We start from the raw sequence: 13561 nt of genomic DNA on the forward strand, positions 1-13561 counted from the left end.
TGCAAGCTTGTTGATCTTAAGTGCCAACCAGCTGTCATTTTATCAGAGCACTTGGACTTGAACGTTGGACTGTACGTCAACCTGAACCAAAGACATACTCTCGCCAAGGCTGTGGGTTCTGTAATGAGTTAACCATACTATATACTGGATGTTTCCCAAGACTTTAGGATTAAATGTTTGAAAAACACAAAGCCACACGTGATGTTAAATCCTTAGAAAAACTCGGTGGGAGAGGAAACGGTTTTTTTCACATGCTCTTTGAGTCCCTGGTACTGTCTGCACCAGTGATTTGAGAAGTGGGTCTGACTTAAGTGCTTGGTAGAGCAGGTGACTCACAGTGAGGGTTTCTACATTTGTCCTGGGATGTGGGCTCCGCTGACGAAGCTACATTTATTGCTCTTCCCTAGATTCCTCGAGAAGGTCATGGCTGGCTTCCTTCTCAGCGATGGTTTGTACAACTCATCTCACTCGCTCACTTAAGGGTCAATCTGTCGACCGGGTGAGAAGTTAAGCCAACGCGGACGTATAAAAGATCCCCTGACACTATTTCGAAGGAAGTGCAGGGGAGTTCTCCTCCGGTATCCTGGCCAATATTTATCCCTCAACTCTCATCATTTTAGATAGGATTACATAGGCTATACAGCACAGAAACAGGCCATTCGGCCCAACCAGTCTATGCAGTGTTTATGCTCCACTCGAGCCGCCTCCCATCTTCCCTCATTTAACCCTATCAGCATAACCCTCAATTCCCTTCCCCCTCATCTGCTTATCTCACCACCCCTCAAAAAAAACCAGATTATCACATTGCTGCATATGGGAGCTTGCTGTGCCCAAATTGAAAGCTGCTTTCCCGACATTACAGCAGTGACTACACTTCAAAAGTACTTCATTGGCTGAAACGCACTTTGGGACGTCCTAAGGTTGTGAAAGGTGGTATATGTTCTTTACAATCAAACGTTGTGGATTAAAGTGGTGTGTAGGCTGTACCTGTTGGGTCGTCGAGGTTCCTTCCCTGAACGACATTAGTGAGCCAGTTATGTTTTATGACAGACTAGCATAACTTGGAATGGGCAATTTGGCATTTGGACTCACAACCATGAGTTACATATGAACAATGACTGACAGGAAAAGACCCACTAGAGCATCCAGCCTGCCTCACACAACTGCAGTGCCTGTGTATCACAATATATACACTCCCCACCCCAGCCAAAGGCCAAGTGATCTCCAAGGAGAGGCGGAACCACAGATAAAAACCCAGACCTAGTATGAAAAATATTTTTGGGAAAATTCTCCTTGGGTGATCCAAACTAGTCCAGGAGCTCATTCTGGCCCATTGCTACCATAGCTGCCATACTGCCAATATAAGGAGGATGGCTGTGATCCAGCTCACTCCAGGTCATTCCAGAATAACCTCCTGGACCTCAGCATGAACGGGTTCCCGGAATTCTTCCCAACTACGATGGTACATGTTATGTATGGAGAAAGAGTCAGACTGAACACTGTGAGCTCAAAGTAAAGTGTGACCTTAACCTTTTATTACAGGTGTCCAGAGTGCCTCTCCAACCTGTGAGGCCTCCTTAAATACCTGTGGTACCAAGGGATTATGAAATCCCATGGGAATCCAGGGGATGAGCCCTCTGGTGGGTCTAGAGAGTAAATACAAGTTTACATATATAACAACACTCCCCCCCCCCCCTCCCAATGTCAATAATGTAACTATTTACAATGTGAGTCGATCTGGGGCCCTTCTTGCCCTGGTTGATTGTCTTGGTGTGAAAGCTGGTATTGTTGAATCCTTTGTTGTGTCCTCGCTGGGCTGCTGTGCAGTTGGCCTTGCTGGGCTGCCTGGTGTGTTGGGTCCTTAAGGCTACTGTGGATGATGGGTTCTGCTTCGTTGTCAACCGTGGTGCCGGTTGCCACTGGTGTATAAGTTGGGAGATCAAAAAAGGTAGGTTCCAAATGGGTTGCTCAGGATAGTCTGTGAATCTGAGTTTGATTTGGTCCAAGTGTTTCAGTGAATGAGTCCATTTGAAAGTTTGACCCGAAACACCCTGCTCCCCTCTTTGACCATGACGGTGCCGGGAAGCCACTTGGGACCTTGTCCATAATTCAATACAAATACAGGATCATTGATTTCAATCTCGTGTGACACCTTTGTGCTATCATGGTATGTACTTTGTTGGAGCCGCCTGCTCTCTACCTGTTCATGTTGATCAGGGTGAACTAACGAGAGCCTTGTCTTAAGTGCTTTTTTCATGAGCAGTTCAGCAGGTGGGATCCCAGTGAGCGAGTGGGGTCTCGTGCAGTAGCTAAGCAGGACTCGGGATAGGCGAGTCTGCAGCAAGCCTTCAGTTACCCTCTTCAAGCCTTGCTTGATGGTTTGCACTGCTCTTTCTGCCTGACCATTGGACGCCGGTTTAAACGGGGCAGATGTGACATGTTTGATCCTGTTATGGGTCATGAATTCTTTGAACTCAGCACTGGAAAAACATGGCCCGTTGTCGCTCACCAGGACATCAGTTAGGCCGTGTGTGGCAAACATGGCCCGCGGGCTTTCAGTAGTGGCAGCGGACGTGTTAGCTGACATTATCTCACATTCAATCCACTTGGAATACGCATCTACAATCACAAGGAACATTATACCCAAGAACAGGCCTGCATAGTCAACGTGTACCCTAGGTCATGGTTTGGAGGGCCAAGACCATAAACTTAGCGGCGCCTCCCTGGGTACATTGCTTAACTACGAGCATGTATTACATCTGTGAATGCAGGACTCTTAAGTCCACATCGATACCGGGTCACCACCCATGGTATCTAGCTATCGCTTTCATCATTACGATGCCTGGGTGGGTGCTGTGGAGGTCATTGATGAAGGTGTCTCTGCCCTTCTTAGGAACCACTACATGATTGCCCCACAGAAGGCAGTCTGCCTGTAAAGACATTTCATCTTTGCGCTGCTGGAACAGCTTTATCTCTTCCTGCATTTCCACTGGGACACTGGACCAGCTCCCGTGAAGCACACAGCTCTTGACTAGGGATAATGGCCCCAAGTTTCCACATGATTTGCTCCTGATTTTTAGGAGCAACTGGTGTAGAACGGAGTATCTTAGAAATCGGAATTCTCCACATTTAGTTTGCGCCAGTTCTAGTCAGGTAGAACAGTTTCACTTTGGAACAGAAATTTTTTTTCAAAAGGGGGTGCGTCCGGCCACTTACACCTGCTTTCAAAGTTTCGTGAGTGAAAACTTACTCCAAACTAACTTAGAATGGAGTAAGTGAAGATTTTTGTACGCTCGAAAAAACCTTGTCTACACTTTAGAAAATCAGGCGTAGGTTACAAATTAGGCGCAGGGAACGAGGTGGGGGGGGGAGGGGGGGGAAGGGAAGTCATTAAATTCTACAATCAATCCGTAGTTATACTTATACAAATATTATACAAATAAATCCAACCTGAATAAAAATTTATAAGCAAAGAAAAGATTAAATAAACCATGTTCCTACCTGTGTGAAAGTGCTTCAGGCAGGCCTTTCATGTTGGAGACAGGCAGCGGTGTGGCGTCAGTGTCTCGACGGCAGCGGCAGCAAGCTTCGAGCTGAGCTGCAGTGCTTGAGGCAGGCCTTCATTCTCTTCGTGGCTGGCCGCGAAGAAGCAGCACCGGACGGACCCGAGGCCATTCGGCCATGAGATATCAGTGGCGTCAGTGGCTGGCCGGCAGCCGAAGAATCAGCGGACCGATGTGAGGCAATTCTGCCATGAGATAGCAGCGGCGTCAGTGGCTGGCCGGCAGCCGAAGAATCAACGCAGGACACACGCAGCTCATTAAGGTTCTTGAGGCCATTCGGCCACGCTTTAGGGGTGGCGTCAGTGGCTGGCCGGCAGCCAAAGAATCAGCAGCGGACGGACGTGAGGCCATTCGGCCATAGGATATCAGCGGCGTCAGTGGCTGGCCGGCAGCCAAAGATACAGCAGCAGGGGGCCAATGTTTGTGTGAGACTGCGCGTGCGCGCACGCTCCAACGCGCACGCGCAGGGTTGCCGGCACCACGAAGGCTAATTTAAATTGTACCCGCCCCCTGCTGCTTAGAAAATCGGCGCGAGTGTTAGGCTCCGCCCCCTGCTGCGAAGAGCGCACCGCGCCAAGCAGGCATCGAGCTCCAAGGAGCTCAAGAATATCGGATTTTTTTTTAGGCGCAGTTTTCGGCGCGAGAAACAGGCGCCCAGCTCGGAGGTGCGCCGTTTTCGCCGCGGCACGAAACTTGGGGCCATTAAGTGGTCCTGGCTTGTCCAGATTTTGATCTGCCGGGCAGTGACGGCTGATTGCTCACTCTCAAATGCTTCCATAACCAAGGTTAGATCTGCGGGCTGCGCCATTTCCACCCCCGTGGTGGGCAATGGCAGCCTACTGGGAGCATTGGCGCAGTTTTCTGTACCTGGCCTGTGGCGGATGGCAGAGTTGTATATGGACAATGTGAGCGCCCATCTCTGGATGCGGGCCGATGCGTTGGTATTTATCCCTTTACTCTCCATGAAAACATGGCTATAAGTGGCTTATGGTCAATTTCCAATTCGAATTTTAGCCCAAACAGGTATTGATGCATTTTCTTTACCCCATAGACACACGCTAACGCTTCTTTTTCAATCATGCTGTAGACTCTCTCGGCCTTAGACAGACTCCTGGATGCATAAGCAACCGATTGCAGTTTCCCGAAATCATTAGCTTGTTGCAACACACCCAACGCCATATGACGATGCATCACATGCTAGTACCAAACGCTTACATGGATCATACAGCACAAGCAATTTGTTTGGGCATAACAATTTTCTCGCTTTTACAAAGGCATTTTCTTGGTTTTTGCCCCAAACCCATTTGTTCCCTTTTCGTAGTAAGACATGCAGTGGTTCTAACAGTATGCTGAGACCTGGGAAGAAGTTACCAAAGTAGTTCAGGAGTCCCAGAAATGGCCGCAGCTCCATCACGTTCTGTGGCCTCGGTGCGTTCTCGATTGCCTCCGTCTTTGTGTTGATGGGCCTGATGCCATCCGCCGCAATCCTCCTTCCCAAGAACTCCACTTCAGGCGCCAGGAAAACGCACTTCGAGCGTTTTAATCTGAGCCCCATGCGGTTGAGTCGACTAGGAACCTCCTCCAGGTTCTGCTGATGCTCGGCTGTGTTCCGACCTGTGACCAAGATGTCGTCCTGGAAGACCACAGTGTGCGGGACCAACTTCAGTAAGCTTTCCATGTTTCTCTGGAATATTGCCGCCGCTGATCGAATTCCAAACAGGCAACTGTTATAAATAAAAAGACCTTTGTGTATGTTGATTCAGGTGAGGCCCTTTGATGATTCCTCCAGTTTCTGCGTCATGTAGGCTGTAGTCAGATCTAGCTTCATGAATGTCTTTCCTCTCTCCAGCGTTGCAAAGAGGTCGGCGGCCTTTGGTAGTGGGTATTGGTCCTGCAGGGAGAAATGATTGATAGTTACTTTGTAATCGCCACAGATTCTGATGGTGCTGAGTCCCTTGAGGACAGGAACGATCGGGCTGGCCCACTCGTTGAACTTGATCTGTGAAATGATGCCCTTTCATTGCAGCTGGTCTAGCTCGATCTCGACCCTTTCTCTCATCATGTATGGTACTGTTCTTGCCTTGTGATGGATGGGTCATGCCCCCGGAATTAGGTGGATCTTCACTTTTGCTCCTTGGAATTTCCCAATGCCTGGTTCGAACAGCGAAGGGAACTTGTTTAAGACCTGGGCACATGAAGTGTCGTCAGCGGGCAATAGCGCTCGGACGTCGTCCCAGTTCCAGCGTATCTTTCCCAGTCAGCTCCTGTCGAGCAGCGTGGGACTATCGCCCGGTACCACCCAGAGTGCTAGCTTGTGCACCGCTCCATCGTAAGAGACCTTTTCGGTAGCACTGACAATTACAGGAATCAGTTCTTTCGTGTAAGTTCTTAGTTTCGTACGAATTGGAGTTAAGACTGGCCTTGAGGCCTTGTTGCACCACAGTCTTTCGAAAGTCTTTTTGCCCATGATGGACTGGCTCGCGCCCGCGTCCAGTTCCATTGACACCGGGAGTCCATTTAGTTCAACATTCAGCATTATCGGGGGACAATTCATGGTGAATGTGTGCACCCTCGGTCTGAGGCTCTGGTTCGTCGTGATCCTCCGTGGATCTGTCCTCCTCTGCAACATGGTGGTTTGCAGGTTTAACAGGATTAGCAGCTCGCCTGCACATACGTTGGAGGTGTCCCATTGTTCCACAGCCCTTGCAAACATACCCTTTGAATCGGCATGAATGGAAACGATGATCACCCCCACAGCGCCAACAAGGTGTTAATGGCCTTGCATTCATCACCCTTGATAGTGGACTCTGATACATCTGCGGACGTGTAGCTGCAGGTATGTGTGACCTGCCCTGTACGTTGCGATTCGAAAACAACATCACTTTGTTCACAGTACTTGTAGCAGCACTTGTGTGCTGAGAGATTTGCTTCGTATTGTCACTGGTGGCAATGAATGCCTGGGCTATCGCTATGGCCTTACTCAAGGTTGGGGTCTCTATAGTCAAAAGTTTGTGAAGTATAGTTTTGTGGCCAATGCCAAGTACGAGAAAGTCTCTGAGCATGTGCTCCAAATGTCCTTCAAATTCGCAATGTCCTGCAAGGCGTCTTAGCTCGGCGACATAACTCGCCACTTCCTGGCCTTCAGACCTTTTGTAGGTGTAGAACCGGTACCTCAACATCAGAATGCTTTCCTTTGGGTTCAAGCCATGATCTTATTGAATGGTGGTGCAGGCTCAAAGGGCCGAATGGCCTACTCCTGCACCTATTTTCTATGTTTCTAAATGCTTTCGTTGTACGAATCATTGTACGATTTCTCCGTGGGTTTCGCTGAAGTGAGCAGATTCTTCATGAGGCCATACGTTGGTGCCCCACAAACGGTGAGGAGGAGCGCCTTTCATTTGGCAGCGTTCTCTTCCCCATCTAGCTCGTTGGCCACAAAATATTGGTCGAGTCGCTCCACAAAAGTTTCCCAATCATCTCCCTCCGAGAATTTCTCCAGGATGCCCACTGTTCTCTGCATCTTTGGGTTTGCTATTGTATCTCGTCGCCAGTTGTTATGTGTGTATGAACACTGTGAGCTCAAAGTAAAGTGTGACCTTAGTCTTTTATTGCAGGTCTCCAGAGTGCCTCTCCAACCTGTGAGGTCTCCTTAAATACCTGTGACCCCAAGGGATTATAGGATCCCTTGGGACTCCAGGGGATGAGCCCTCTGGTGACTGTACAGAGTAAATACAAGTTTACATATATAACAGTACACCCCACATAGGTGGCGGCAGACAACTCTCTTTCCCTCTTGGCCCTCCCAACCAAGAGAAGGTGGCTTTAGACTTGATGACAAAAATTAGCCAATTGTAAATCACGTGCTCACTTAGGTGGAATCACATGGAACACCGAAAGCTCTGATCTCCATACCTGGCTCCTGCCAATAGCTGACTCGCCTCGTAGCAAAACTCTCCGTATAGCCCAGGCATCGTGACAGAGGTACACGCATTGGCCTCGTCCATTGTGCAAGTCCATGGTGACAAAGCCATACATTCATCAAGCAGTAGGCCCAAATACAAGGGTCATGTGCAAACTACTCTATAAGGCTGTAGCCTTACTCCCTGTCATGTTGTGTCATGTACACCCCATCATGCATAGCTCATGACAACCATGCATATCCATGCCTGTTGGTGAGTTTACCAATAGCTGGGCCAATGGTAAAGGTGCAAGCATTAATTTCAGCCCCACTGAAGGCAGAAAAATCAGCCACAGTCCCACTCCCAGTCACTATTCTCATGGAAAGTGAAAATAAGAAAGACTTGCATTCATATAACGCCTTTCATGACCTCAGGACGTCTCAAAGTGCTTTACAGCCAATGAAGTATTTTTAAAGTGTAGTCACTGTTGTAATGTGGGAAACGGGGCAGCCAATATGCGCACAGCAAGCTCCCACAAACAGCAATGTGATAATTGACCAGATAATCTGTTTTAGTGACGTTGGTTGAGGGATAAATATTGGCCAGGGCACTGTGGGAGAATGCCCCTGCTCTTGTTCAAAATAATGTAATACAATCTTTTATGTCCATCTGAGCGAGCAGATGGGGCCTCGGTTTAACGTCTCATCTGAAAGACGGCACCTCTGACAGTGCGGCACTGCCTCAGCACTGCACTGGAGTGTCAGCCTAGATTTTGTGCTCAAGTCCCTGGATTTAAAGCCATATCCTTCTGACTGAGAGGCGAGAGTGCTGCCCACCGAGCCACAGCTGGCACCAGGCAGGTCAGTCAGCTGACGATAGGATTGGGCTTTGAGTACAGTGCTGTAATACCAAAAAGCTTGCTGCCACTGAGGCGGCCCACACATGAAGAGGGGCCTCTTGGGCACGGTCGCTGCGGAACTGTCGTCCTGTGGGAATTAGCACCAACAGGGCTGTAGGGGAGAAAATGGGGGCCTTTTTTTTTAAAGAAGTGAAGTATTTTAGCAATCTCCACGGACTGATAACATTATGCTTTGATGGCACTGAGTTTAAAAGCAACAAAAGAAAATATATGTATATGTGGAGGTGTCCATTTATATCAGTATCAGCTGTGACTCAGTGGGTATCACACTCGCCTCTGGGGCAGAAGGTTGTGGGTTCGGGTCTCACTCCAGGAACTTAAGCACATAAATCTAGGCTGACACTCCAGTGCAGTGCTGAGGGAGTGCTGCACTGCTGGAGGTGCCATCTTTTCGATGAGACGTTAAACCGTCTGCTCTCTCAGGTGTACGTAAAAGATCCCATGGCATTATTGAGCAGCGGAGTTATTTATCAATATTTATCCCTCAATCAACATAACTAAAACAGATTATCTGATCATTATCACATTGCTGTTTGTGGGAGCTTGCTGTGCGCAAATTGGATGCCGCGTTTCCTACATTACAACAGTGACTACACTTCAAAAAGTACTTCATTGGCTGTAAAATGCTTTGAGAAGTCCGGTGGTCGTGAAAGGCGCTATATAAATGCAAGTCTTTCTTTTCTCGATGACCTTTTGGGCAAGGTACCCAGAGGGACAGCAGGGCACTTTGAGCCCTATCCCATGGTGCATCAGTGCCTTCAGCAGGAGAAGGAAGAAAATTGATAATTAAGTGAATAAAATTGCGAAGCAGATTCTGATAAAAAAGGGAGCGGAAAAGGCGGGGCAGGGGGAGTGGGGGGCGGCGTACAAGCAGATTTAAAGGAAGTTTCCAGAAAAAAATTGAACAGTTACTGAGGACAAACATGAAATATGGCAAAGACCTGATTAAACAGGGGGAAAAAAACAAAATTGACTGCGAGAGAGAAGCCAACTGTAAAGTGAGGGAAAGTGAGCTACTGGAGCTGAGAGCAACAATCCGTGACATGATCGTACCACTTCCAAAATGTTTCCTGTGGGCCTGCTACAATGGATTAAGCATGACGCAGAGTTAATCTCCTTTGTTATAAATGCCAGAAACAGTCACTGTAAACTGAAGGCACCTGCTCCAATCCTGGCAAATGCTCTCTTAAAACACTGTCGATCCCAATCACAGCCTTCCCTTGTGTTCTGCATTCCACGGTAAAGGAATCTGGGGCCTGCTGAGTGAGATGTAATCCTTGAGTAAGTGTAAGCGCATGCTGGGCCCGTCTCCATGGCAACTGATGAGGGGGGCCTTTCATCTGCAGATTTGCCCAAGTAGTTTGAAGATTTTCTAAGTATAATCAGCTCTCAAAGGCCACATTTAGCGTTTGTTGGTTTTATGAATAGTATTCCAACTGACTTACTTTATGTGCTCAGTGTCTTCCTTTACCATGTAATAGATTTATGCAGTACTGTGCTACATTCATTGGTTTGGGACCAGAGCCTTTTCCGGAGCAAGCATCAGCAAAAAAGAAACCTGAGAAGTTTGCTATTAATCATTAGGATATAATTACAGTTATTTAAAGCTTTTGCTTCAATCCAGTTTGAGTTGAGTAATGTGACATTAGAGTAGCACTGCTATAATTTACCTCTACATCCTCGAAAAAGAAAGAAAGACTTGGATTTACATAGTGCCTTTCACAACCACTGGATGTCTCAAAGCGCTTTACAGCCAATGAAGTACCTTTGCACTGTAGTCACTGTTGTAATGTGGGAAACGGAGAGGGACAAAATATCAACAAGTGTTCTTATATCTCACAAGATAATTCTGGTTGAGGAAGGCCATTTGGCCCCTTTTAGTTCATAATAACCCGAAAGTCATATCAGCATCCACTTGGTTCTTAAAGGATTCTAGGATTTTCGCCTGCATTACTTTCTGTGGGAGTCCAATATATTAATTGTTCTTTGGCTGAGGAAGGACTTCCTGATCTGAGCCCTAATTTTATCAGTTCGACTCTTACAATTCAAAGTAATTTTCCATATTTGTTTTTTCCACAACATTTACCAAAGAAAGAACTTACATTTCTATAGCACCCTTCACAACCTCAGGATGTCCCCAAGTGGCTCACAGCCAATGAATTAAAGTTCAGTCACTATTCTTATGTAGCAAAATGCAGCAACTAATTTGGACACAGCAAAGTTCCATTGTAATGTATTTGCTTTGTGGGTTCTTTGCTTAAGAATTCATAGCAACGCATTGCTATTAAGAACTAGTTGGTTTATTAGCAAAGGTTTAACAATCACGCAACATATTACCAGTCCACCCACCAGGCTCACAACCACCTGCCTTATCGTGGATCCCCTGAACCCAACTGGCTGCGGTTTTATTGAGTCTTGTAAACATCATGTGACAGGCTAAGCCTGCACAAGTCTTTTAGTTGGAAACAAAATTAAGCAGTTAAATCAAGTGCCCCTTGATCTGGGGAATAGTACAAACATTTTTTAAGGCCCTTTTTTGGAGATACTATACTAAGGCCTCTTCTGCCTGTGTTGGTGAGTATAAAAGATTTCACACCACTATTGGAAGAAAAGCCTGGGAGTTCTCCCCAGTGTCCCGAGTGCATTGAAGAGTCATAGAATGATAGAATGATAGAATCATACAGCACTGAAGGAAGCTATTCAGCTCATCGTGCCTGCATAGCTCTTTGAAAGAGCTATCCTATTCGGCCCACTCCCCCACTCTTTCCCCATAGCCCTACAATTTTTTACTTTTTAAGTGTATATCCCATTCCCTTTTGAAATTTACTATTGAATCTGCTTCCACCGCCCTTACAGGCAGTGCGTTCCAGATCACAACAACACTGCGTGAAACAACGTCTCCTCACCACCCCTCTGGTTCTTTTGCCAATTATCTTAAGTCTGTGTTCTTTGGTTACCGACCCTCCTCTCAGTGCAAACAATTTCTCCCTAGTTACTCTATCAAAGCCCCTCATAATTTTGAATACCTCGATTAAATCTCCCCTTAAACTTCTCTGCTCTCAGGAGAACAATCCCAGTTTAAATTACATACTTGCTCCTCTAATTCTGCCCTCTTGAGCATTGCTGATTATAATCACTCAACCATTGGTGGCCGTGCCTTCTGTTGCCTGGGCCCCAAGCTCTGGAACTCCCTCCCTAAACCTCTCCACCTCTCTTTCCTCCTTCAACACGCTCCTTAAAACCTGCCTCTTTGACCAAGCTTTTGGTCACCTGCCCTAATTTCTCCTTATGCGGCTCGGTGTTAAATCTTTTATCTCATAATACTCCTGTGAAGCACCTTGGGACGTTTCACTACGTTAAAGGCGCTATATAAATACAAGTTGTTGTAGAGTGGGATTTCAAACTCCATCTTCTTCACTCAAAGGAAGAATGCTACCTTGAAGTCAAGCTGGCACTTATATAATCTTCTGTACATCAGTAAGATGATCTCTCAGGTACCCCCAGGTGTTGGCTGGAAGGGGTATGTGTATGTAGATCTTGGGTGAGGACTGGATGGGCCTTGGTTGTAATTCCATCCCATAGTTGAACTGGCTGACACTCAGCATCTCAGCTCACACACAATTGGCTACTCGGGCAAGGTACTGGAAGCCAGCTCATGCTGTGTGGGACTGTGCCCAGCATCGTTTGGGGAGGGGCTGAGAAAAAGGAAGGACAAATAATAAAACCACAAAATGCTGGAAATCTCAGCGGATCCGGCAGCATCTGTGGAGAGAAACAGAGTTAACGTTTTGGGTTTGTGACCCTTCGTCAGAACTGGAAAAGTTCGAGATGTAACAGGTTCTTAAGGGAGTGCAGGGGCAGTGAGAGGGGGAGGGGAGGAAGGAACAAAAGGGAAGGTCTGTGATAGGGTGGCGGGCAGGAGAGATTAGAGATACAAAAGGGATGATAGGCAAAAAAAATGTTTTCCCACGGCAAATATGATGATTCCGCATTCACCACCCCATCTAGACTCATCTTTTGTTCCCTAACTTGTGCCATTGCCGTCTCATTTTTGCCCATCATCCCTTTTGTCTCTCTAATCTCTCCTGTCTTCCACCCGATCACAGACCTTCCCTTTGGTTCTTTCCTCCCCTCACCCTCTCACTGCCTCTGCACTTCCTTAAGAATCTGTTACATCTCAAACTTTTCCAGTTCTGACGAAGGGTCACAGACCCGAAATATTAACTCTGTTTCTCTCTCCACAGATGCTGCCTGACCCGCTGAGATTCCCAGCATTTTCTCTTTTTATTTTAGATTCTAGCATCCGCAATATTTTGCTTCTGAAGGAAAAATAACGGCAACGTTGGCGAGACTTTGAGGAGCAGAGATTGCAGCAACAACATTCCATACTGTGTGGAAAGGTCATCCAATGTGAGCAAGTGAGCTGGAGATATTTAACTAGAAGGTGGTGTAATTGGAATCCTCGAACACATTGGTACGTGGCTCTGACTGGCGTGGTGGCTTCAGGGTTCAGGCAAAGTACACACCTCCCGGACACATCTAATCTGCATAAATTAACTTCCATTCACTGAACCATGTCGTCACCCACAACTCCATTCAAATGTTCAGTTGTAAACTTATAGAAAAGTACGCTATGACAAAAAATAAATACATTCGAATTTAAATTAAAAATAAGTTATAGGTAGATTTGAAAAACTTGCATTTATATAGTGGCTTTCACAACTTCAGTGTCAGCTGTGGCTCAGTGGGTAGCACACTCGCCTCTATGTCAGAAGGTTGTGGGTTCAAGTTCCACTCCAGGAACTTGAACATAAAAATCTAGGCTGACACTCCAGTGCAGTGCTGAGGGAGTGCTGCACTGTCGGAGGTGCCGTCTTTTGGATGAGACGTTAAACCGAGACCCTGTCTGCCCTCTCAGGTGGATGTAAAAGATCCCATGGGACTTTTCCGAAGAAGAGCAGGAGTTATCCCCAGTATCCTGCCCAATATTTATCCCTCAATCAACATAACTAAAACAGATTATCTGGCCATTATCACATTGTTGTTTGTGGGAGCTTGCTGTGCGCAAATTGGCTGCCACTGTTCCTACATTACAACAGTGACTACACTTCAAAAGTACTTAATTGACTGTAAAGCGCTTTGAGACGCCTGGTGGTCGTGAAAGGCGCTATATAAATGCA

The sequence above is a fragment of the Pristiophorus japonicus genome, chromosome 18, assembly GCF_044704955.1.
Source record: "Pristiophorus japonicus isolate sPriJap1 chromosome 18, sPriJap1.hap1, whole genome shotgun sequence".
NCBI lineage: Eukaryota > Metazoa > Chordata > Chondrichthyes > Pristiophoridae > Pristiophorus > Pristiophorus japonicus.